Source organism: Canis lupus, chromosome 25 (genome assembly GCF_011100685.1).
Source record: "Canis lupus familiaris isolate Mischka breed German Shepherd chromosome 25, alternate assembly UU_Cfam_GSD_1.0, whole genome shotgun sequence".
NCBI classification, from domain to species: domain Eukaryota; kingdom Metazoa; phylum Chordata; class Mammalia; order Carnivora; family Canidae; genus Canis; species Canis lupus.
The window spans coordinates 25,920,821-25,947,497 of NC_049246.1; positions in this window are offsets into that span (position 1 = coordinate 25,920,821).

Sequence of the window (26,677 nt, forward strand, 5' to 3'; positions counted from 1 at the left end):
AACCCGGGTGGTTCAGTCGGTTAAGCATCTGCCTTTGCCTCTCGTCATGATCCTAGGAGCCTGGAAGGAATCCCTGCATTGGGCTCCCTGCTTCTCCTTCTACCTCTCCCACTGCTTGTGCTCTCTCTCCCTTTCTCTCTCTCAAATAAATAAACAAAATCTTAAAAAAAAATAGCTTTAAGTTTCTAATTTGAACAATATAAAACTCTCCATTTATTGAATTGACAAATATTTAAATGATAATGTCAATATTAGCTAGGTTGGTGAGTGTGTAATTTTATGAAACATCTTCAACAGAAAAATTGTCAATGATTTGATGCAACCCAACTGTGCATCAAAAAAGGAGTGGCCAAATAAATGATTAGTTGTTACATATGATGAAATACTGTGCAGTCTTTAAATCTTTAAAAATTTGAGGCAGATCTCTACCTACTGACATAAAACTGTATCCAGATACTACAGGCTGAATATTTGTGTCTCTCAAAAATTCATATTGAGGGCCTAAACCCAATATGATACTATTAGGAAGTGGGACTTTGGGTAAGTGATTAGGTCAAGGGGTTCGAGTCCTCATGGATGGTATTAGTGCTTTTACAAAAGAGATCCCAGAGGGTTCTTTTGCCCCTTCCACCATGTGAAGATACAGCCCTCCATAAACCAGGAAGCAGGGTGTCTTCAGTTACTAAATCAACTGGCACCTTTATCTTGCACTTCTCAGCCTCCAGAATCATGTGATAGAAATATTTGTGTTTTAAGCTACTCAATCTATAGCACTTTTGTTACAGCAGCCAAACAGACTAAAATACCAGGATATAATGTGAAGCAAAAAAAGCATGTTGCATTATATGTAGTAAGATCATATTTTTAAAAACTATATGTATAAGTGTATCTCATATGTGCACATATATTTATTTGTACATCAAACTATTAGTGTTCTTTTAAGAAGGTGGTCTTAAAGAACATTAAATGAAATGAATCTTTTATTTATTTTTATTTTTTACTAATGAATTTATTTTTTCTTCACAATGGAAATTTTAAAAATATGTATTATCTATTTCTTTTGTAATATGAAAGAAATAAAATTAAAAATGGATTTAACTCCAACATAGTAAGTCATAATTTGTATATTCAAGAGAAAAATCTGTTATAACACTACAAACTGCATAAAAAATACTGTTGATGTTTGATATATAAATAGAAATTTGTTTTCACATTTTATCATTTGCATATGCATTTGCATTATCTGGGATTTTCCAAATAATATGATGAAAGTAGTCTAAAATTTGGTCATGTTAATATTGCTCTCACTTCTTAGAAAAATATTATTTTCTGTTTGCTTTGGAAGTGATATCCAGAGTGATTTTAATATCAATTAACCAAAATGATAACTACCAGCATTTTATAACCATTCATTGCTTTGACTGTCTAGAACTTATCATCATTATAATTGTTTATGTAATATTACAGGTTTGAGATGTGGCAAATACTTGACCCAATTGCAATCAGAGGAGCAATATCATATATAAGAATGTGTCACCTATAGCAAAATCTTCATTGGTATTAGCACCATAGGGTATTGTATTAGCCTGTTTGGGCTGCATAACAAAATACCACCTTCGGGATGGCTTAAGCAACAGAAATTTATTTTCTCACCATTCTGGAGTCTGAAGTCCCAAGATTAAGGTGCCAGCAGGTTGGGTTTGGGTGAGGGCTCTCCTCCTGGCTTGCAGATGACCACCTTCTCTACGAGTCCTCATGCGGTACTTTTTCCAGATTCTTTTCGTCTTCATATGAGGGCATTAATTCTATCATATTAGAACCTAATCAGACCCTCATGATGTCATTTCACTTTAATTACCTCATTAAAGATTCTACTTCCAGATACAATGACTGGGTATTAGGGATTCAGCATTTGAATTTGTTGAATTCCATAGCAGGCATCATAGGCATAAAGTCTTTCTTTCCTATAAAGACTTCTAGACTATCTCAGATACATAATTGATTGTACAAGTTCTACTTGCTGCATTTTTGCAGGAGTGGCAGAGTGCAGGAAGGGTGAAGGAAATGCTAATATATAATTGTGAATATCTATCCTCCTTTGTAGAAAATATTTTTGGTATGTTACATATGACTTTTACAACTGTCATTACTACTTTTATTTTAGTATGCAATATCCACGTGTGCTTATTAAATAATTAACTGTAACATTAAGAATCAGGAAGCTCTGGGAGCAAGATGGTGGAAGAGCAGGGTCCCCAAATCACCTGTCTCCACCAAATTACCTAGAAAACCTTCCAATCATCCTGAAAATCTATGAATTCGGCCTGAGAATTAAAGAGAGAACACCTGCAATGCAACAGTGAGAAGAGTTCGCGCTTCTATCAAGGTAGGAAGACGGGGAAAAAGAAATAAAGAAACAAAGGCCTCCAAGGGGGAGGGGCCCCGCGAGGAGCCGGGCTGAGGCCGGGGCGAGTGTCCCCAGGACAGGAGAGCCCCGACCCGGAGGAGCAGGAGCTGCACCAACCTTCCCGGGCGGAAAGGGGCTCGCGGGGAGCTGGAGCAGGACCCAGGAGGGCGGGGATGCCCTCGGGCTCCCCGGGACAGTGACAGCAACTGCGCGCCCAGGAGAGTGCGCCGAGCTCCCTAAGGGCTGCAGCGCGCACGGCGGGACCCGCGGGACCCGGAGCAGCGCGGAGGGGCTCGGGCGGAGGAAGAGGCTCCGTGCAGAGGGGGCTGCGCGGTTCCAGGAGCAGCTCGGCGGGGCTCGGGCGGCAGCTCCGCGGAGGGGGTTGCGCGGCCCGGGAGCGTGAATCCACCAGCGCAGGCTCCGGAGCACAGGGCGCCGGGACACAGCCCAGGATCCCGCCTCCCCCGGGACAGGCAGAGGCCAGGAGGGCCCAGGACAGCCAGGACGCTCCTGCCCCAGCTGAGCAGATCAGCGGCCCCGCCCCAGAGCCTCCAGGCCCTGCAGACGGAGACCTCCGGAGTTCCTGCCGGAGCTGAATCCAGGTTTCCAGAGCTGGCCCGCCACTGGGGCTGTTCCTCCTGCGGCCTCACGGGGTAAACACCCCCCACTGAGCCCTGCACCAGGCAGGGGCACAGCAGCTCCCCCAACTGCTAACACCTGAAAATCAGCACAGCTGGCCCCTCCCCCAGAAGACCAGCCAGACGGACAATTTCCAGGGGAAGCCAAGGGACTTAAAGTACACAGAATCAGAAGATACTTCCCCCGTGGTTCTTTTTTTGTTTGTTTGTTTTGTTTTGTTTTGTTTTGCTTTTTGATTTGTTTCCTTCCCCCACCCCCTTTTTTTTCTCCTTTCGTTTTCTTTCTCTTTTTCTTCTTTTTTTTTTTTCTTCCCTTTTTTTTCTCTTTCTCTTTTCTTTCCTTCTTTCTCTCCTCTCTTTTTCTCTTTTTCCCAATACAACTTGCTTTTGGCCACTCTGCACTGAGCAAAATGACTAGAAGGAAAACCTCACCTCAAAAGAAAGAATCAGAAACAGTCCTCTCTCCCACAGAGTTACAAAATCTGGATTACAATTCAATGTCAGAAAGCCAATTCAGAAGCACTATTATACAGCTACTGGTGGCTCTAGAAAAAAGTATAAAGGACTCAAGAGACTTCATGACTGCAGAATTTAGAGCTAATCAGGCAGAAATTAAAAATCAATTGAATGAGATGCAATCCAAACTAGAAGTCCTAACGACGAGGGTTAACGAGGTGGAAGAACCAGTGAGTGACATAGAAGACAAGTTGATAGCAAAGAGGGAAACTGAGGAAAAAAGAGACAAACAATTAAAAGACCATGAGGATAGATTAAGGGAAATAAACGATAGCCTGAGAAAGAAAAACCTACGTTTAATTGGGGTTCCCGAGGGCGCCGAAAGGGACAGAGGGCCAGAATATGTATTTGAACAAATTCTAGCTGAAAACGTTCCTAATCTGCGAAGGGAAACAGGCATTCAGATCCAGGAAATAGAGAGATTCCCCCCCTAAAATCAATAAAAACCGTTCAACACCTCGACATTTAATAGTGAAGCTTGCAAATTCCAAAGATAAAGAGAAGATCCTTAAAGCAGCAAGAGACAAGAAATCCCTGACTTTTATGGGGAGGAGTATTAGGGTAACAGCAGACCTCTCCACAGAGACCTGGCAGGCCAGAAAGGGCTGGCAGGATATATTCAGGGTCCTAAATGAGAAGAACATGCAACCAAGAATACTTTATCCAGCAAGGCTCTCATTCAAAATGGAAGGAGAGATAAAGAGCTTCCAAGACAGGCAGCAACTAAAAGAATATGTGACCTCCAAACCAGCTCTGCAAGAAATTTTAAGGGGAACTCTTAAAATTCCCCTTTAAGAAGAAGTTCAGTGGAACAGTCCACAAAAACAAGGACTGAATAGATATCATGATGACACTAAACTCATATCTCTCAATAGTAACTCTGAATGTGAACGGGCTTAATGACCCCATCAAAAGGCGCAGGGTTTCAGACTGGATAAAAAAGCAGGACCCATCTATTTGCTGTCTACAAGAGACTCATTTTAGACAGAAGGACACCTACAGCCTGAAAATAAAAGGTTGGAGAACCATTTACCATTCGAATGGTCCTCAAAAGAAAGCAGGGGTAGCCATCCTTATATCAGATAAACTAAAATTTACCCCAAAGACTGTAGTGAGAGATGAAGAGGGACACTATATCACACTTAAAGGATCTATTCAACAAGAGGACTTAACAATCCTCAATATATATGCCCCGAATGTGGGAGCTGCCAAATATATCAATCAATTATTAACCAAAGTGAAGAAATACTTAGATAATAATACACTTATACTTGGTGACTTCAATCTAGCTCTTTCTATACTCAATAGGTCTTCTAAGCACAACATCTCCAAAGAAACGAGAGCTTTAAATGATACACTGGACCAGATGGATTTCACAGATATCTACAGAACTTTACATCCAAACTCAACTGAATACACATTCTTCTCAAGCGCACATGGAACTTTCTCCAGAATAGACCACATATTGGGTCACAAATCGGGTCTGAACCGATACCAAAAGATAGGGATTGTCCCCTGCATATTCTCAGACCATAATGCCTTGAAATTAGAACTAAATCACAACAAGAAGTTTGGAAGGACCTCAAACACGTGGAGGTTAAGGACCATCCTGCTAAAAGATAAAAGGGTCAATCAGGAAATTAAGGAAGAATTAAAAAGATTCATGGAAACTAATGAGAATGAAGATACAACTGTTCAAAATCTTTGGGATGCAGCAAAAGCAGTCCTAAGGGGGAAATACATCGCAATACAAGCATCCATTCAAAAACTGGAAAGAACTCAAATACAAAAGCTAACCTTACACATAAAGGAGCTAGAGAAAAAACAGCAAATAGATCCTACACCCAAGAGAAGAAGGGCGTTAATAAAGATTCGAGCAGAACTCAACGAAATCGAGACCAGAAGAACTGTGGAACAGATCAACAAAACCAGGAGTTGGTTCTTTGAAAGAATTAATAAGACAGATAAACCATTAGCCAGCCTTATTAAAAAGAAGAGAGAGAAGACTCAAATTAATAAAATCATGAATGAGAAAGGAGAGATCACTCCCAACACCAAGGAAATACAAACGATTTTAAAAACATATTATGAACAGCTATACGCCAATAAATTAGGCAATCTAGAAGAAATGGACACATTCCTGGAAAGCCACAAACTACCAAAACTGGAACAGGAAGAAATAGAAAACCTGAACAGGCCAATAACCAGGGAGGAAATTGAAGCAGTCATCAAAAACCTCCCAAGACACAAGAGTCCAGGGCCAGATGGCTTCCCAGGGGAATTTTATCAAACGTTTAAAGAAGAAACCATACCTATTCTCCTAAAGCTGTTTGGAAAGATAGAAAGAGATGGAGTACTTCCAAATTCGTTCTATGAGGCCAGCATCACCTTAATTCCAAAACCAGACAAAGACCCCACCAAAAAGGAGAATTACAGACGAATATCCCTGATGAACATGGATGCAAAAATTCTCAACAAGATACTGGCCAATAGGATCCAACAGTACATTAAAAAAATTATTCACCAAGACCAAGTAGGATTTATCCCTGGGACACAAGGCTGGTTCAACATCCGTAAAACAATCAATGTGATTCATCATATCAGCAAGAGAAAAACCAAGAACCATATGATCCTCTCATTGGATGCAGAGAAAGCATTTGACAAAATACAGCATCCATTCCTGATCAAAACTCTTCAGAGTGTAGGGATAGAGGGAACATTCCTCGACATCTTAAAAGCCATCTATGAAAAGCCCACAGCAAATATCATTCTCAATGGGGAAGCACTGGGAGCCTTTCCCCTAAGATCAGGAACAAGACAGGGATGTCCACTCTCACCACTGCTGTTCAACATAGTACTGGAAGTCCTAGCCTCAGCAATTAGACAACAAAAAGACATTAAAGGCATTCAAATTGGCAAAGAAGAAGTCAAACTCTCCCTCTTCGCCGATGACATGATACTCTACATAGAAAACCCAAAAGTCTCCACCCCAAGATTGCTAGAACTCATACAGCAATTCGGTAGCATGGCAGGATACAAAATCAATGCCCAGAAGTCAGTGGCATTTCTATACACTAACAATGAGACTGAAGAAAGAGAAATTAAGGAGTCAATCCCATTTACAATTGCACCCAAAAGCATAAGATACCTAGGAATAACCTAACCAAAGATGTAAAGGATCTATACCCTCAAAACTATAGAACACTTCTGAAAGAAATTGAGGAAGACACAAAGAGATGGAAAAATATTCCATGCTCATGGATTGGCAGAATTAATATTGTGAAAATGTCAATGTTACCCAGGGCAATATACACGTTTAATGCAATCCCTATCAAAATACCATGGACTTTCTTCAGAGAGTTAGAACAAATTATTTTAAGATTTGTGTGGAATCAGAAAAGACCCCGAATAGCCAGGGGAATATTAAAAAAGAAAACCATATCTGGGGGCATCACAATGCCAGATTTCAGGTTGTACTACAAAGCTGTGGTCATCAAGACAGTGTGGTACTGGCACAAAAACAGACACATGGATCAGTGGAACAGAATAGAGAATCCAGAAGTGGACCCTGAACTTTATGGGCAACTAATATTCGATAAAGGAGGAAAGATTATCCATTGGAAGAAAGACAGTCTCTTCAATAAATGGTGCTGGGAAAATTGGACATCCACATGCAGAAGAATGAAACTAGACCACTCTCTTTCACCATACACAAAGATAAACCCAAAATGGATGAAAGATCTAAATGTGAGACAAGATTCCATCAAAATCCTAGAGGAGAACACAGGCAACACCCTTTTTGAACTCGGCCATAGTAACTTCTTGCAAGATACATCCACGAAGGCAAAAGAAACAAAAGCAAAAATGAACTATTGGGACTTCATCAAGATAAGAAGCTTTTGCACAGCAAAGGATACAGTCAACAAAATTCAAAGACAACCTACAGAATGGGAGAAGATATTTGCAAATGACATATCAGATAAAGGGCTAGTATCCAAGATCTATAAAGAACTTCTTAAACTCAACACCAAAGAAACAAACAATCCAATCATGAAATGGTCAAAAGACATGAACAGAAATCTCACAGAGGAAGACATAGACATGGCCAACATGCACATGAGAAAATGCTCTGCATCACTTGCCATTAGGGAAATACAAATCAAAACCACAATGAGATACCACCTCACACCAGTGAGAATGGGGAAAATTAACAAGGCAGGAAACCACAAATGTTGGAGAGGATGCGGAGAAAAGGGAACCCTCATACACTGTTGGTGGGAATGTGAACTGGTGCAGCCACTCTGGAAAAATGTGTGGAGGTTCCTCAAAGAGTTAAAAATAGACCTGCCCTACGACCCAGCAATTGCACTGTTGGGGATTTACCCCAAAGATACAAATGCAATGAAACACCGGGACACCTGCACCCCGATGTTTATAGCAGAACTGGCTACAATAGCCAAACTGTGGAAGGAGCCTCAGGTGTCCAACGAAAGATGAATGGATAAAGAAGATGTGGTTTATGTATACAATGGAATATTACTCAGCTATTAGAAATGACAAATACCCACCATTTGCTTCAACGTGGATGGAACTGGAGGGTATTATGCTGAGTGAAGTAAGCCAGTCGGAGAAGGACAAACATTATATGTTCTCATTCATTTGGGGAATATAAATAATAGTGAAAGGGAATATAAGGGAAGGGGGAAGAAATGTGTGGGAAATATCAGAAAGGGAGACAGAACGTAAAGACTGCTAACTCTGGGAAACGAACTAGGGATGATAAAAGGGGAAGAGGGCATGGGGGTGGGAGTGAATGGGTGACGGGCACTGGGGGTTATTCTGTATGTTAGTAAATTGAACACCAATAAAAAATAAATTAAAAAAAAAACAATATAAAGTAATATAATAATGATTAATAACATGATTATAATATTAGATAACATACAATTAACATGTCAGTCATGATATACAAATATCGTATATTTAAAATAATATAAAATATATAAATATTATACAAAAAAAAAAAAAAAGAATCAGGAAATAAGTATTCTCATCAGAAAGTCCCCAGTTCCCATTGGTCTGAGAATACAAATAAAGTCATTTCCGCATTGTCTGAAACTCAGCAGTTTCTAGACTCTACGTGTTTATAAGCAAATGAGTTCCTTCCTAATTCTTTTTCAAAAAAAAGTCTCTGGTAGCTAGCGAGAATTTCTCAGGTGAAAATGAAGTCAATGCCTGAACCTGAGCTTTGTAAACCACTGATTAATGACTCTTTCTCTCCAATGGCTCCTATTCAGGGCCCTGAACGTGGCCTCAGGGGTTGAACTGCCCCATCCTGAGGCTTCCAGACCTGACAGTATATAGATTTTCTTTTTTTTTTTTTTTTAGGGTTTGATTTTTTTTTCTAGGCTGCCTTACTCTGCATGGGCTGCCATTAAAAAAAAAATACCACAAACCAAGTGGTTTAAACAACAGGGAGTTATTTTCTGATAGTTCTGGAGGCTGGGGAGTCCAAGACCAAGGTCTTGGCCAATTCAATTCCCAGTGAGACCTCTTTTCCTGGCTTGCAGATGGTCACCTCCCGATGGTTACATGGTACTAAGTTGCTTCCTCCTCACATAACAGACAGAGACAGAGCACTTGCTCAAATGTCTCTTCTTTTTATAAGGGCACCAATCCTAGTGGATTAGGGCCCCACCCTGTGACCTCATTTAACCTTATGACGTAAAATCCCTTTTTCCAAATACAGTCACATTGGAGTTGGGGCTTCAACATATGAAGTTGAGGGGGACACAAACATTCAGGGCATAACACAGGGCACATCTGAAAGTGGTGATTTGAAAGTGACTTTGGAATTTGAAATGGTGAATGAAAGTGACTTTAAAAAACGACATAATAGTCAGTATCAATGGCCATAGCTGTGCTTTAATTTTGATCGTGCTTCTTCCTTCCAATTCAGAATAGGAAAAAAAAGATAAAAAATATTTCGAGATACAGTATACAGAAAATATCCATTTTAGAGTCAATGGAATTCCTTGATTTTTTTTCCTTTTTCACTTTCCCAAATAAATTTAAACTCTGGAATCCCAAGAAATCATTATTTTGAGGTATTTCTTAGAGTTTTCTGGTATTTTTCATGCTCAATTAGTGATCCAATACATATAATAGTCTTCATACAAAAATGACTCTAAAACTTTGTCCAAATGATCAAATTTCAAACTTAATATGTAATTTTTTATCCATTTTTTAACTTGTTCTCAAAATAAGGGGATGTTTTACCAAATTTAACTAGTTTTCTTTCATTTTGTTTTTTAATTTTCTTGCTTGATTTTTGACCACTGTGTGTGTACACACATGAAAGCAGAAGAAATCAAACAGGATGGAAGAAAAACCATTTTACATGCCCTAGAATTTTTCCAGATACCCTAAAGGATTTGAGTATGAGAGAGGAAAAAATGTATTTGTATTGCTTGGAAGTAGCTACAGTAGCAAATTTAAGCAAAATAAGTCGCTATCTGTCTCTTCTCATTATGTGAGGGCAAAGAACGTTTTTTAAAAAGACACATCTTGTAGAGAAGAGTTGCTTCTTTTCTCATTATTTTAGCAACAGAACTCATTTTCTCATGGTGACTGTGGGAGTGTGACCATGTAGTTACCTACTACTGCTCATTATATTTTAGTCTAATAGGAGCAGGGATAATTTCAGCCTTGCTGCCGGGTGATTGTAAATGTGCTTATTATCTGTGTCTGCTCTGAATTTGCAGGAGTACAGGGTGTTTCATCTCTTGTTTGTCAGCAGGAAAAAATATTTTTTGTTTGTTTGTTCTTTTTGCACCTCCTTTAGGTATAAGATTAGATTGTTTGAGAAATTTTTTTGCTTCTTGAGGTCAGAAAAATATTTGTTATGGCTCCTGTTTATGTAAATTCTAATGGAATGAGAATGCCAGATCTGGCTACAAAAAATTGTTGTATCAGAGAATAAAAAATATATCCACCAATTAAGAAATTTATAAAACTTTAATAATATGACTATATAAAGTACATTAGCATTCTCTTTACTTCCAGAATTATGAAAGTATGCACTTGATTCATAACAAACAGGCTTTTATTTTTCATGTTACATACCTAGGAATTTATCTATTAAATAACGATTTAAAATACTATTTTCTGGGCAGCTTGGGTGACTCAGCGGTTTAGCACTGCCTTTGACCCAGGGCCTGATCCTGGAGACCCGGGATCCATGGGTTCCCTACATGGAGCCTGCTTCTCCCTCTGCCTATATCTCTGCCTCTCTCCCTCTCTCTCTCTCTCTCCCCCCCCCCCTTTCTCTCTCTCTCTCTCTCTCTCTCTCTCTCTTTCTCAGTCTCATGGATAAATAAAATCTTTTAAAATAATAAATTAATTAATTTTAAAAATACTATTTTCCTAGGCTTTTTGAATTGTAATAATCTTTTAGAATCCACATCACTTCTTACATATCACAATAGAAGCAACTTGGTACCATATGAATTTAAAGTACTCCGATTTGGGCTCCTCAGTGACATAGTCAGTTATGCTTCTGACTCTTGGTTTCAGCTCAGGTCATGATCTCAGGGTCATGAGCTCAAGTCCCCCATCTGTGCTCAGTGCAGAGTCTGCTTAAGATTTTCTCTCTCTCTCCTGCCCCTTCCTGCCTCTAAAATAAGTAAATAAATTTGTTAAAAAATAAATGAATTAAATAAATAAAGAAGAATCTTTCTTTCTTAAGCTCTAAGGAGGATAATATTCCCTGTTGATTATCATTTGTGTTAAACTAAGAGTACAAATAAAAATTCTTGACTAGATCCATGCCTTTCTAGATTTCCAGTGAATTTGAGACTCAAAGATAAAAATTCTGCAATCTGCTGTGGTTACCGTCACATCTCCAACCTGGAGCATAGTGCCTGGCATACAAAATTAAATTTAATTAATTAATAACCTCATATTATTTCTCCTCTAAATTTACTCAATGTCAACTAATGCTAGCAAAAACACCAGGAAAATTTTAGGCAGGATAAAAACAATTTACTATTCACCAAATGCTAAAGAATTTAGATAGAATTGAGTAGATAAGGATAAACCCTAAAGAAGTTAAATCCTCAGAACTGAGTGACACAAACATTGAAATACGCAAACTTTAAAAGAAAATACATATGTTAATCATTGTGCTTTTAAATAAAAATGCATTTCCATAGGCAAATACTCACCATCTTAGCTTCATTATGAAGCAGTATTTCTAAAATTTTGCAAAAAGATATTTGTTTGTTTGTTTGGGGGTTTTGGGGGGTTTTTTGTTTATTTGTTTTTGGTCTCTATCTGCTCTTTTGCCCAAAGGCATTTTTTCCCTTTCTGACAACTTACTAACAAATATAGTGTTCACTCAGGAAAATAGTCTCCGCTATTCTTGTATTTTATAGGCACTGTGAATTCTATTTCGTCAGGTTTATTTTAATCTATTTGAACAATATACATGTAGTTGTATAGGAATAGAGAAGGAGGCCATCCAGAATGAAAACCATTTCATGTGGAAGCAGCTTTCTCTACAAATAAAAAAGCCATTTCACTGTCTTGGCTCTAGACTCATTCATTTGTCATCTACACTCATTTTTGGTTTATGGCTTTGTTTCTCAGTTCATTCATCACCCAGTCACTTGTTTTATGTCTCAAAGTCTCAGTCCATTTATATGAGTGATCTGAGAGCCCATAAATCTGAAGAATTTTGCACCTGAGTGATTTCTCCATCTCTTGGTTGTACAGGTTGAAATATTATAGCCCTTCAAGACATAAACTTTATATTTACAATGGAAAGTAGTTAAGTGCATTAGTAGCTAAGCAAGTGAGAGGTCCATTGTCAGCCCAAATTTATACGAACGTCCATTTTTATCTAGTCTTTTGTAAGATTTCAAGATTCCCAAGTGCCAAGTTTTCTAATAACAATGCAATTTGGATTGGTTTACTTTATATCCACCTATTCTTTTTTCTTTTTCACTGTTTCCATTTAAGAACCGAAAGACACAGGTGCCTGGGTGGCTCAGTCAGTTAAGCAACCAGCTCTTGATTGCAGCAAAGGTCATGATCTCAGGGGTGTGAGATTGAGCCACATGGGGCTCCCCACTCCACAGGGAGTCTGCTTCTCTCCCTCTGCCCCTTCCTCTGTTCACACATGCTCCCTCTCTCTTTCTCTCTCCCCCTCTATCTCTTTTCTCTCTCTCTAAAATAAATAAATAAATCTTTAAAAAAAAAAAAAAAAAGAACAGAAAGACAGCACAATACTTAAAAACGCCTGTTCCTCTCTCGTGATGGGTAAAGAGGACCCAGAGAATGAGTAGGGTCCAACAGCCCTCAAACAACAACATAGCACAAGAATGTCAAGGCAGGATAGTGGGGCACAGCCTTTTGCTTAGATGCCATCAGCATGCCTCAAAGCCTTTTCAGAGGGTTTGATGATGAAACAAGATGAGTTGCTTGGGTTCTGACTGGTGGTAATAATCAAGACAGCCCACCCTTGATGGAGGAACCAGACACGACTGACATTCTCTCAGAGTGTCAGGCCTCTGGCCAACAGGAGCAAACCACAGGGTCCCAATGCTAACTCCAGCAACAGTACCCTCATTAGCTGTCACAAGAAGGTCTCCTCACTGTCACTGACACTGGAAGTATGAAGTAGTGACAAGCAAGCAGAGGTTACGGCTGGAGTCAATAAGAAGCAATGAGACAGTTTCAAAGGAACAACGTGAATAAGCGTTACTTTAAAAAAAACTATGGACACTTGTGACAGAATGCCATTTTACTACAAGTTTGAACATGAGTGAAATGAAGTCAGTTATTAACTTTCTGTGAATGCTGACCTGTTGCTTTTGCATCCCTGGGCGTATGGCAGCCTCCAGACACCCACTTTTTTATGTCTAGAACTAAGGAAGGTGCAGTTTATTTACATACTTGAGGCTGTGTATCTGGACAATAAAAAATGTGTATAGAACTTAATTTGTCCATTAGTTCTCATGTTTGTATAGAAAAAAAGTAGTATTTTAAAAATTTATAAGTTCACAAAAAATTTCATGTTATACAAAAACTAAAAGAAAACAAAAGTAAAAGACATATTGATTGATAAAAGATACAAAATATAGATTTTATATATATATATCTTTTGTGTTTTGTCTTCCCCCCCCCCCCCCCACCAAAGAGCTCTTTGAAGTATATAGTCAAAGTTAAAGTCTAAAGTTTTAGATGTCTTGCTAGGCTCCCTCTCCCTAGCTAATCTGCCTTCTTCTATTCTACCTTCTTCTCTCCACTTTTCAAAATCTTTTTATGGTTGTATTATATACAATGTTCAGGGTTTGTAGTTGTAATTAGTGAAAAAATTGGTAAAAGTGCATCTACTCCATCTTCCAAGAAGCAGAAGTTCCATAGTTTGTAAATACACAGACTTTTGCGGCTTTATATTATCTAGTTCTTTATGATCAAGATCATATCCTCTTCACCTAATGTTACAGTGAAGAACCAAAAAACAAGCAAGGAAGTTTAACATCATCAACCATATTTGAAGGACAATAATCACTCTACCTGGAAAAAAAAAATATACGCACAGAAAAAGATTATAGCCAGCAAAGACGCAGTGGCTATCTAGACTTGCACCACCGCCAGGTTGTAACAAGGAGAACTTAATTTCCCACTCCCATCTTTACCATCACCTAAATGTTATCTGATAAGGCCAGATAAGAAGCTTGTACATTCTTCTCTACTAGGAGGGCAACAAGAGCCTGAACCTCAGTGTCAATGGAGACCATGTAGAGAGCCTAGATTTCTACTTCAACCAGCAGTGACAAGATGCCTCTCTCTTTTTCTACTATGGAGTCAAAGGAGACTTAGTGTACACTAAGGATTTTAACTACATCCCAATGACAGCAAGATCCCACGGTGTAAGTCAAGGCCAAGGAGATGAAAGGAACCTCTATCCCTCTCAGCCAAGGAAGCATCAATGCAGGCCTAGCGGTTAGCCAGAAGTTTTATCCTCACCCACAAATAATGAGACTCCTCTCCCCTTGGTTGTCAAGAGTAAACACGTGGGGAATCTGCACTTCTACTCACATCTGGTAGTAATGAGGCAGCACCCTACCCTTCTTTTACCAGAGTCATTTCAGAAAGCAAGCTAGAAAAGAAGATCTTGATAAGATCCAGATATTCATACATAATACATAAAAATCCACATTTTAAGTTAAAAATAACTTGTATACCAAAGCTACAAGAATATCACATTGAATGAAAAATAAATATACAACAGATAGATGTCAGCCCTGAGATGTCAGATTGTTAGAAATATCTGACAATTTAAAACAGCCATCATTAAAGTGATACAATGAGAATCACCATCATGCTTGAAACAAATTTACAAATAGAGATTCTATTTCTAGGACTGAAAAATACTAAAACTAAGAGGATGAAAAATTTCAGTGTTGGGCTCAACAACAGAATAGACAGAAGAAGAAAATCAGTGAATTTGACAATGAAACCATAGAAATTGCCCAATCGAAACAACAGAGATTAAATTAGATTTTTTTTTTAAATCCAGACAGTCTCACAGGTGTAGGGGGCTATAAAAATGATCAAATATTAATGTCAACAGAATCTTAGAAGGACAGGAAAAAGATGGTGGGGTTAAAAATGTATTTCAGGAATTAATGGCAGACAATCTTCAAAATTCTACAAAGATGTAAACCTACAATTTCAAAAGGCTGACTGAACCCTAAAAAAATAAAGAAAGAAAGAAAGAAATTCACACCAAGTACATCAGAGTCAAATTTCTGAAAACTAAAAACAAAGAAAAAAATATTAAAAGCACTGAGAGAGAAAAATATCTTATTGATAAGGGAAGAACAAGTCAAATGACAGCGGATTTCTCATAAAAGTCTGTTTCAACCAGAAGGAAGTAACAGGATATCTATAAATGCTCAAAGAAGGAAACTGCCAACCCAGAATTCTATATCCATGAATATATCATTCAATAATTAAAAGGAAATCAAATATTTTCCCTATTTGATGAAGGAAAACCAAAATAATTTGTTGCCAGCAGAACTACCTTGAAAGAACTGACAAAAGGAAGTTTTTAAATGGAAAGAGAATGATTTTTTTAAAAAAAATCTAGGAACACCAGGAAGGAAAAAAGAACATGCTAAGAAAAACTTGGGTAAATTCAATATATTTTCCTCTTCCTCTTGAGTTTTCAAAATTACATTTGATCGTATAAACAAACTTATAATACTGTCTAATGAAGTTTTAAATATGAATACAGGAGATATTGAGTAATGAGAAGTGAGAGAAGGTACCTACTTAATAAATTAGTTCAACAATTTCTACAGGATAGAAATCAACATACAAAAAAAATCTACCATATTTCTATACTAGCAATGAACATCACATGTACAATGATACAGAAAATACAAAAGCATTAGCCACCACTCAAAAAAAGAATAATCCTTAGGTGTATTAAGTCTAGCAAAACACGCACAGGACTCATTTGTCGAAAACTACACAATGCTAAGCAAAGAAATCAATAATGAATTAAGTAAATGAAGAGATACTATGTTCATGGACTGGAAAATTGAACATAGACAAGACATTCTCTCCAAATTGATGTACAAGTTTAACAAAATTACTATCAAAATCATATCAAGATATTTTTGCAGATATAGAAAAGACTATTCCAAGATTTATAAGGAAAGGAAAAGAAACTAAAATAGTCAAAACAATTTTGAGGAAAAAAAGAATAAAATGGAAAGAATCAATTTTCTCAATTTCAAGATATTTTATAACTATAGCAATCAGAACTCTGTGATATTGCTAAGGGATAGACATATAGATAGACTGACTAGAGAAGTCAGAAATAGATGCACATAACTATGTCCATATGATTTTTTAAAGATTTTTTATTTATTCATTCATGAGAGACACAGAGAGAGAGAGAGAGGGGCAGAGACACAGGCAGAGGGAGAAGCAGGCTCCATGCAGGGAGCACGATGTGGGACTCCATCTCAGGGGGCTGGATCCCAGGACTCAATCCCAGGTCTCCAGGATCACGCCCTGGGCAGACGGCAGGTGCTAAACCGCTGAGCCACCCAAGGATTCCCCCATACGATTTTTGACAAAGTTACAAAGGGAATTTGATAAAAGAAAAATAGCTTTTTCATCACATGATACTGGAGCTTGTAGACATCTGTAGGCATAAAAAAAAAACTTGAAGTAAGTTTCACAAAGTCTCACAACTTAGACAAAAATAAACTCATAACAGATCACAGACTTGAATACAAAATATAAACCTTTTAGAGGAAAACATGGAGAAAATCTTCAGATCTAAGGCCAGGAAAAGATTTCTTTAACTTAATGACAAATATAAAAGCCTTAGAATGAAAATGTGGTTAAATGGAGAACAACAAAACTATGCAATTTTGCTCTGCTAAAGACATTGATAAGAAGATGAAAAGCAAGCTTTAAACTAAAGAAAATCTGTGCAAACCACATATCTGACAGAGGACTAGCATCTAAAAAAAATTAATTCTCAAACAACAGTAAGAATAAAAACAATGCAATTAGAAGTAAGCAAATTTCATGAAAGATACTTCTCTGAAGAGCCTATACAGATGACAATTAAGCCTATGCCAAAAGCTCAACATCATTAGCCATGAGGGGATTGCCTACTAACACAACATTGGGATATCACTACACACTTATTAGACTGACTAAAATAAAAAATAGTGGCAACACAAAATGCTTGTGAGGATACAGAGAAACTGGATCATTCATCCATGGCTGGTAGGAATATAAACTTTCCAGCTACTCTGGAAAGTTTCTGTTTCTGTACAAACTAAATATGCAACTACTATCTAAGCAAGCAATTGAACTTCTGGGCATTGATCCCACCCCCAAATTAAAGCTTAGTTTCATTAAAAAAAATCTATATATGAATGTTTATAGCAGGTTTTGATATTAGCCAACAGCTAAAAACAGCCCAAATACACTTGAACTAGTAAACAGTTAAACAAACTGTGGTACAACCAGATCATGAATACTACTTAGCAATAAAAAAAGAAAGAAAGAAAGAAAAAGAACTGTTGATACAGAGATACAGACATAAACCTGGATGAATTTCTAGAGAACTATGCTGAGTGAAAAAAGTCAATCTCGAAGGTTTACATACCATTTGATTCCATTTATACAACGTTCTTGAAATGTCAAAATTATAGAAATGTAGAACAGATTAATGTTTGCCAAGGCTTAAAGAGCAGATGCCATATGAGGGAAATGGGTGTGGCTACAAAAGTGCAAACTGAGAAATGCTTGTGATGATGGAAATGTTGTGTATCTTGACTATATCAACTTTAATACCCTGATTGTAATATCATACCATAGATTTGCAAGATGTTACCAATGGGAAATCTGGCTAAGAGGTTCATGGCACCAATCTGTATTATTTTTTATAGTCCTATGTTAATCTACAGTTATCTCAAAATAAGAAGTTTAATTTTAAAATATCTAATTGGGAGAATATATAAAACTTTAACTTCAACCATATACTTCAAAGAGTTCTTTGGTGTGGGGGAGACAAAACACAAAAGATACATATATAAAATCTATATTTGGTACCTTTTATCAATCAATATGTCTTTACATATATCTCATTTATCCCCATGATTACCATATAAAATGACAGAGGAGGGTCATTAAATCCATTTTAAATTTAAGGAAATAATCCCAGATTGAGAGAAATTGCCCAAAGTGAAACATCCACTACTAAATGATTAAGTTTACAGGAAAGCAAATATCGTAAAATCCCTAGCCAAGAGTAGACTTGGAAGTACCGATAGTTCCATGGAAATGTCTCAGAACCATCAATGTAGGTTAGTAGAGCCTTTAGTAAGAGAGACTCTGGGAACTCAAGGTCTATTTCAAAGACATCAGTGCTTTAAAGAAATAAATTTATATTACATAATGTGCTCTGTATATCTGAATAAAAGATTTACTGCTGAAAATACACTATGCTATTGTGTACTAATGAAAAGCAGCTATTTTCTGAGATTTCTATCCTGGGAAGTTTTATTCCAGCAAAAGTAATAATCATGTCAAGAACCCTGCTTTGTTGTTGACAGTTTGCCTTCCAAATACATGTCACAATAAATGTCTCCCTACACCTGATCAGCCATGGTGATTACTGAGGAAATTTTCTCATTGAAGCTAGCCATTGTTGAAAGATTTAAATTTCAAAAGAAAGAATAAATAGAATGGTGAAGGCATTGTTGCATAGATTATGGAACTACGCAGTCTAAACACTGGCATCAAGTCAGCCATTTGGGGACTGAGTGGACATTACATATGTCCCAGTCATAATGTACATCTACCCACTTGCCTTTTTGCTGAACTTTGACCTCTATGACAAGGAAGAGCTTCCAGTACACACACACATACACACACATACGTAAATTCATACCAGGCAAACAAAGAGGTCTGTCCTACAGGTGTATTTGTATTCAGGCTACACAGTATATGAAGTTCACAGTATATAAAGTATATTAAGTTCTAGACCAATTTCTTTCCAAAGCAATTTGAAATACTTAGGGGTGCCTGAGTGGCTCAGTCAGTTAAGCATCAGACTTTTGGTTTCAGCTCAGGTCATGATCTCAAGGTCATGAGATTGAACCCCATGTTGGGCTCCATAGTGAGTGTAGAGCCTGCTTGAGAGTCTCTGTCTCTTAAAAAAAATGTTTAGTAATAATTATAACTAATAATCGTTAAGCACTGACTTTGTGTGAAACACTGTTCCAAGCACTTTAAATGTACTAAGATATTTAGTTCTTACAATAATTCAAAAGGGTAGGTTACTATTAACATCTATTTTTTTACCATTGAGGAAACCAAAAGGAGAGGTTAGTAAAGGCTCCCAACTCTTGGGAACAAATTTTCAAATCCAGGCAATCTAATACCAGAGTCTGTGATCTCAATCACTAGACTAAGGCAAGAGAATGCCTTTCAACATTCATTAGACTTTATTAGAATGAAATTCAAAACTGTCACAACAATTAAAAATCACCTGTTATTACATAACCTTATTTACACAAAAGCTAATGAAGCACAGAGTTGTCAGATGACACAGGACACATACTGTAATTTTCATAATAGTGCATATCAAGATCAGTGGATGAAAAATACAAGGAGATTTGGCTTACACTAGATAATTAGTTTTTAAAAAATCAACAACAATGCTATACTATAAAGAAATCCATCATGCTCCAAGTGACTCCCACATCATATCCACAGTGGGTTTTACCCTAGTAAAGAATGCTTGCCATTGTTGTCAGTTCTCTGCTCATTTAATACCTTCTAAGCATATCCCTCCATGAACACCTTCATGGAAAATAAATATAACTAATGGATCAATTATCATAATTAAAATTAATAGCAACAACTGATCTCTATTGAATGCTTATTAGTGCCAGAATTAATTGACTGTGTTCCCTAATTTAATCCTAATGAGAATTTTAAGGAGTATGTACCATAGTTTTCTACTCCATTTTGTGGATGAACTTTTCCAAAATTTTCAGAGTAAATAATTCCTCCAAGATGAGAAATCTAATAAGCAGAAGAACATAAATTCTGTGATTTAAACAATGGTATTTCTGATTCAGAGTGCTGTTTCTTAACTATCACCTTCTCCTCTTCCCCTAAAACCCCTTACACCACATTGCTATGACCAGTCCACCAAATACAAACCTATACAAACAAGTCCACTTTGTATAAAACCATTTTTGTATAAGGCATTGATCTAGGTAGTGTGTTTAATTAAAAAAAAAAAGAGAGAGAGAGAGAAAGTCAGGCGTCTGAGTGGCTTAGTCAGTTAAATGTCTGCCTTTGCCTCAGGTCATGATCCCTGAGAGATCCCTCCTGAGATTGAGTCCTGCCTGCATCAGGCTCCCTGCTCAGTGGGGAGTCTGCTTCTCCCTCTACCTCTCCCCCCTGTTCATGCTCTCCTTCTCTCTCTCAAATAAATAAACTCTTTTAAAAAAATGAATTATATATAAAAAAAAAAGCCAATCAGTATTGCATTTTTCTTTAAATATTCATTTAATCCAGTGAGGGACATAAATAACCACAGAAGACCATTAATCCTTGACAACTGTAGTTTTTACTATTCATACAGAGTTCCAAAAGTTCATGATCTGTAACCATTTTTTTTTTTTGGCTCTCTTCTAACAGACATTAAAACTGGGTTCTCTTTGACATTAATTTGTGTGTATGAAGCACTCAGATAGTGAGTAAACCTAACTGTCCTTCTAGCACATGCGTCTCAATGAGGGGGCTCTCTTAAAAAAATGATCCAAGGAAAATCAGCTACTAGCGCTGTGATCGAAGGACAGAAAAAGTAGAGGGGTTTAAAAAAGCTTCCCCACTGCTACCCTCTACCAGGAAATAGAAATTTGAGATAAAGTGACAAACAGTAAATTGATTAAGAATATAGATATCTTCCTGGGTCCATGGGTGGTTCAATCATTTAAGTGTCACACTCTTGATTTTGGCTCAAGTCATGATCTCAGGGTGGTGAGATCAAGCCCAGCTGGTAGCCTGCTTAAGATTCTCTCTCTCCCTCTCCCTCTGCCCTCCCCACCCACCCACATTTGCTCACATTCTCTCTCTCTCTCAAAAAAAAAAAAATATATATAGATATCTTTCATTATCCTACTATGTAGAAACAAAAAGAAAAATTTATAAAGTAGTGGCTTCACTGACTACTGCTGCAAAAGAAAAAATTGCAAGCTAAATTGTGTTTATGCATTTCATGACTTTTAAAGCCTTGGGATGTACTTTTCCTGAATGTCAAATGTCATTTACAGAAAAAGGTTTTTTTTTTTAAACGATACAATGTGCTATAGGATCATACAAGATTCAAAAAATACTTCTGACTCAGGAGAAATCTAGAGAAACCACAGAGGGGAAGTACAATTTGAGCTGACCTTTAAAGATAAAAGAATTTTGACAGAACTAGGAGTTTCAATTGTTTATCTGTTTTGTGGGAGTGCAATTCCAGAGTGTTAATAAAGATACTATTCTTCAGAGGTTGAGAGAATGGAAAATAAGAGTAAACAAGTGAATGGAAATCAAATCGGTCCATGTCAGAGAGCAATAAAACTAATTTAATGAACTCTGCCAAGGAGATATCAGTAAGCCAGCTATGAAACAACAGAGTTCCCCAAAGACTCCCAACAAATAAACTAAGAGCAGTGAACTACAGAATGTCACCACAGATTAAAGACACTTTTTGTGTTATTAATAGATCTCTCTATATAAAAGAAAACACACACACACACACATCATGAAACAAAAAGCTATTCAATTATTTTAGAGATGAATGAAATTGAACATAAAATGCTTAGTGTATACCTCTTCCCCTGACTTACACTAAAATCAAACTAATTGTGAAAACACTGATTTTCATTTTATCTCCTTGTGTGCTTTGTATTGGTGCTAATAAATGAAGGAAATACATCACAGGGAAAATTATTTTGTACACTAGGTAAACAGTCTAGTGTTTATTTCAGCATGCTAAACGTGGACGGGTTAGGGGTACAAAGAAGGTTTTTAGTGAGCAGCTAGCTTTGCAATCAATGGCAAAATAAGCTACTATAAATCTTGTGTAAAACAGAGGCTCTCCACATACATCGCCCCTCTTTACTGTCAATCCACAATGTGCTGCTCCCATGAGAGCTTCTGAGAATAAAATCGAGAGCTGTTAAGGAATGGGTTCAGTCAGAGCAGGAAGAAGGAAAAAGACTATTAACGTAGAAGCAACTGGGCAAAGCTGACCCCAGAGGATAATTGCTGGAGACAGCTCTTCCTCTCTGGTAGGCTTCACACTCAAAGATGGTCCCCAGCTGATGCTAAGGAAGAAAATTGTATAATATTTTTTGACTCATCCTTCCTGTAGCTATGACGACTAAACACAGACAGGCCCTAGCTTCCTTGTCAGAGTCAAATGTGCGTATTTAGCTTTAAAAAAATACAACACACATTTCCATAACTACTGTTTTATTTCTTAGAGTTGATCTTGTGAGGTTTCTGACCCTTTCACTATAAAGATCAGATCTGTCGTTGACATTTAGATTTGCCAACACTAAAAATGAAGAGTTAATGTAAGTAAACAATTTTCTCTTCATCTCTTTCCATTGACATTTTACTTTTGTAATCACCAAATTGAACTATCAAGCTAATTTTAGTCACTGCCAGCCCTGTCACCAAACTCCTGCAGGCCCTTCCCAAGCACTTGATTATATTCTTACCCATCCTTGAGCTGGTGGTAAACAGCCTTTTTCAAAAGAGTTTCTCATAGCAGAGATTTTGAAAACGTCTTACCTCATTCCACAGACCTCCTCCTTCCAGTCACCATCAACATTTGAGAAGAAAGGTGGTATCTGGCTGCAGGAGATAGCAATGTATAGCCTGATCTTACTTCCCTCTGAGAACCAGAACATGGTGGTTGGTCCCACTTAAGCTCATAATGGCCTTCTGAGTTTCTTCCTCACCAGCTGGTTTTCCTGTCCCTCAGTATGACTTTCCTAGGGGCTTCATCTACCCAAGTGCATCTACCCCAGTTGTGGAACAGGTTGAAGTACCTCGAAGCTCCTTAAATGCTTCTAAACTTGAACATGTGTTGCAACCCCTATATTTGCATGTTTGAACTCTCCATGACCGCCAAGCATTTTTTCAGAACATACTCTGACAGATATGAAGTTCATCTACCTATTACAACCTGCTGTTCTCTAGGAGGGCTGTTGATTAAATCCTTAGATTGTCACAGACCAGCAAATACACACAGTCAAAGGCTGGAACATTTCTGGTGAAGCTTTCTGAAAATGGCAAATTTGAGGTCAGAAACTGCATATAAAATTTCCCCAGTTCCTCAAAATGACTAACTTTAATTATTATCCCTTCTAGTTCAACAGCTTTGAGTTTTACAATTACCAATTCTTCTGACCCAAGCCTGACCCTTCTAGTATTCAACATTATAAAAATAACCCCTTAGCAGGAGGTACATATAAATCAAAAAGTGAGGTGGTAATCAAGAGAAAACTAGGAGACCAAAGGCCAACAAGGATTCACAAAACTCAATTATATCCATAAATTGTGGAAGCAGATCAGAGCAATCTGAAGGCAACCGAAAAGATTAGGATATAAAGAGCTTTGTTAATGTTATACTCCCATACTGTGCTTCCAAAATTTATACCTCTATTATAATAATGCTCTACTCCAGAATCTGCCCACCTCCAGCCGAAGGTATTCTATTTTTCTAATAGAAAATACTGTTCCAATTCCTGTGTGTTTAGCTCTTCCACTATTATTTAGATTGATTTTAATTTCTGAACCTACCTATCTGTATTTTCCTTCCTTTTGATCTGAATTTACTCAATGTCTACTCTTACACACTTGGCTCTGGGAAAATCACAACAAAAATAGATGCTGTGACTGCTCTCAATATCATACCTACTACTTAATAAAGAACACCAGCAAGTCACAGACAGTTGTTAATAATTGCTCTAATGAAGGACACGGTCATATAGAACATGAGGACATATAGAATGACATATGTAGTGCCTAACTTGAACTTGTTGCATCAGCAACTCCTTATAAAAGTACTGATTTATGCTTCCTATGTCCTTGGACCCTAATGTGATTTCACCTTCTCACAAGTAGTTTAAATTGATGGGATGAGCATCAGAGCATATGTGTAGCTACCATTATAGTGACGGGAAAAAAGAATAGAGAATCTGCCCTTGACAATTCCACCACAGTTTGCTAGGGGCAATATTTTTTTCCTGTTTATGGTTCTTTTTGTGTGTCAACTTGACTGAGCCATAGGCCTCCCAGATAGTTAGCCAAACATTATTTTAGGTGTGTCTGCAAGAGAACCCTGATTAGTAAGTACATGTAGTACTGTTGAGATGTAATGGCATATTCTTTCCTGCCTGTAAGGTAATCTATACTTCTGAAGGATGTAAAATATTTTTATGATCATATTTCTATTCCCTAACCCTTCTTCCCATTGAGCAGTATATTTTATTTGAATAATTTTATTAAGGAAAATATATCCACCACACTACTTGGCTGCCTTTTTGCTCTGAGGCAAACAGAATTCTTGACCCCAAATGAAAGCAATTAGATGGGTCTTTGTTTTGGTCACACAGCAACTGTCATATTTATTTTCAACAGCACATGATAAGCCAGAATATCCTTTTGTTTTAAGCAGCCAAGATCAGAAAAATAATCTGTAGCAAGATCAGAAAAACTAAATCTTGTTGTGACATAATGACAATTAATGAGACAGAATCATACTCTATATGTAAATATTTAATAGTAAATATACTTGATCCATTTGCTGCTGGATTAAGCAAGTATATTTACTATTAAATATTGATCTAGAAAATAATTTTGATCTACAAAATAATTTTTGATCATTTTTAGAAAATGCAGCTGTATTTGTAACAGTTTTTATTTTTTAACCTTTTCTTCCAGTTATATTAAGAAATAATTAATATATTACAGTATAAGTTTAAGACATAGCATTATGGTTTGATTTACATATATTGTGAAATAAATCATTACTTCAATAGGTTCAGCTAATATCCATCTTCTTATATGGATATAATAAAAAGAAAAATTTTTTTCTCCTTTTGATGGGAACTCAGAATTTACACTCTCAACACCTTTCTTACATATCCTGGAGCAGTGGTAGTTCTAGTCATGTTGTACATGACATCTTGAGTATTTATTTATCTTCTAACTGGAAGTTTTGTACCTTTTGACTACCTTCCTCCAATCTTTTTGTTGTTGTTGTTTTGTTTTGTTTTTTAATTTTTAAAAGATCAGCTGCATTTATTTGTTGTGTTTCCAAGTAAATAGTAATGCTAACCATTTCCATTCACAGAATTTTACAAAACATGTAATGAAATGAAATGAAATGATATAGTATTCCTGGAAGGCATGCAGACAACTAGCTCTTATGATTCCTATCTTCATAACACAATTCCTAGAGATAAAATGGATTTTGGCAAACCAAGAGAAAGTTTGCATCTACATCACCTTTCCTTTACAAAGAAAGCCTCGCCAATGTTTATCCTTACAGTGGAGATTTATTCCTACAAAAAGTTTCATACAGATGATAAACTGTCATTTTGACCAAATTTCAGTCCACTTACATCAAATTTAAGTGGCTTTTAATTATTCCACCTCCTTCTATGCTTTTGCTGCCTCTCCTAAATGGAAAATATGTAGTACTAAAGGAGTACACACTGGGAAAAAGAATAGGAATATGCATATGTTAATTCTAATTTAATTCTGTATGCCTACATGATTCATTAATTCATGAGTCCTGAATTTACATGTGCCTTTAGTACGAAAACTGAAGATTCATCTTATGAAGGGAAAACATCAAAAGCAAGGCTTACTAGCTTTTAAAATAGATTTATTTTATTCTGTTGTAAATTCTGTTGAATTTTCATTCTAGATGTTCACTGAACTGGAGCAAATATATGCATACTAAATTGAGACAGCTGTGCAAAAATAGTGAGATATTTTTCTCTTCCCTTCTAAAGAATTTTCAATATTTTTGTATTTCAAAATGCACTTTTCATGTATACATGCAAATGTAACTAATATTGTCAAGCTATATTCATTTTCACTGTGTTCAAACCTTATAAAACCCAAAGGTAAAGAAGCAAGCACATATTATTTTAATAGTATTTTTAGAGCTACTCCCTGGAACCAACACATCAAATTCAGAATGCATCCCCACCTTGAAAAAGAATGAATTAAAAATAAATGACATAAATAAAATTCATGAAATAAAAGTGTAAGTGGACTTTCAGCTTTTAACAGTCAAAGGTTTGTTTATGGGGTGATGTTCAGTGATCCAGAAAAACTTGGCTAGAAAGTTAATCCACTGTGCTGCACTCATCTCTCCTTACCCTTTTCAGAAGCAGCTCAATAGGTTACATTTATTTGCCTATTGGAGATGCAAACAAAGACCTGTGTAAAGTGGCAAAGCAGAGTCTTGCCTTCAAGA